The 1,396-nt window shown below is 35.6% G+C and overlaps 1 pseudogene; it reads right to left on the bottom strand.

Moving 5' to 3' along the window:
* Positions 1 to 1,072: 1,072 nt before the first annotated feature.
* Positions 1,073 to 1,194, bottom strand: LOC118667821 (annotated as a pseudogene).
* Positions 1,195 to 1,396: the final 202 nt, after the last annotated feature.

The raw sequence follows: 1,396 nt of genomic DNA, 5'->3' as shown, positions 1-1,396 counted from the left end.
CTGATTGAGTCCTCTGACTTGTGCAGGAATGTGCCTCAAATTGGTTTTTGGGGGAGGGGACATTATTCTACTTTTAGTTTTATAAAAATAATTCACAGGGTACTCTTGGACAGTGGGATTTCAAGTTGTAAAAAGCGCCTTTCAAATTTTGGATACAAAACTTACTGTTGCTCCAGGAGTACTTGGAAAAGAATTTGAGGGGTTCTGTTTTTCTTATGAAGCATATTCAGGGAGATGAATTACTTTTCCATGCTGTGAACTCAAGTAAAAAGTGAGATGCAATATCAGCCATGACGGGACTGCTCGTTTGGGGATGTCCCACTCCACAAACCCGGATAATTTCCTGTGTTGTGTCTTGGGCCAAAATCTATTGAAAGGATATGATTTCAAGAATGCAATATCTTCTGTGTGAATGACAGCTATTGACAATATATTCAACACGCTCGTATATTGATTTGAATTTCATCCAGGATCACATGCTAAGATCTCGGTACTGTTAATTATATTACTTTAATACTTTCATTATGTTACTTTAATACATAGTTTGTAGTTCCTAACTTGTGCTTTCTAATTATGTTGATAAACATGTATACATAGGACTGAATCATGTGGTATTGTGGATAGTTAAACTTTAAAAAACTTCTTTGTAAGTTATTTTGAGTTGTAATCATGTATTATTTATATTCTGCCCCATTTGCTTTATCATTTTCTCTATACATTTTTATATATTTATGTATTTTCTGAATTATTTAAGAGTAAGTTGGGGACATTGTGTCTTCTTACCGCTAAATAATATAGTTTGTATCTTAGAAACAAGGACACTCTCTTATATAACCACAGTATCATGATAAAAATCAGAACATTTAATATTGATACAATGCTATTTTTTAACTCATAGTCTAAATTCATGTGTTGTCAATTGTCACAATAATATCCTTTATGACAGTTTTGTTTTCCTGGTCTAAGATCTAACCCAAAGTCATACTCTATATATCTCTGTTGTCTAAAACTTGGAATGATTATTGAGCCTTTTTTGGGTCTCTCTTGACATTGTCACTTTTCCATTTCATTTATTTATTTACTTTTGCCTCTCCCTCCCCAACCCTGAGGGTACTCAGATAGATGACTAATCAGATATTAACCTGATAAGAACAGATACTTCACCTGATCTCAGCCAAAAGGCTGAGAAGGAATGGACATTGTCACTTTGTAAGAGTTCAGGCCAGTTGTTTTATAGAATGATTTTCAATTTGAGTGTGTCTGGTCTTTCCTTATGATTAGATTCAGGTTATGCTTTTTATAAGAAACTAGGGGCCTGGTGCAGGAATTCATGCATGGAGTGGGAGTGGGGGAGGGAGATTGGGGGTGGGGCCAGTGGAGGGAGGGGCTGAGGGTG

Source organism: Myotis myotis, unplaced genomic scaffold (assembly GCF_014108235.1).
Source record: "Myotis myotis isolate mMyoMyo1 unplaced genomic scaffold, mMyoMyo1.p scaffold_m19_p_12, whole genome shotgun sequence".
NCBI lineage: Eukaryota > Metazoa > Chordata > Mammalia > Chiroptera > Vespertilionidae > Myotis > Myotis myotis.
The sequence above is the reverse complement of the archived record's forward strand: the minus strand, read 5'-3'. Positions and strand labels throughout refer to the sequence as shown.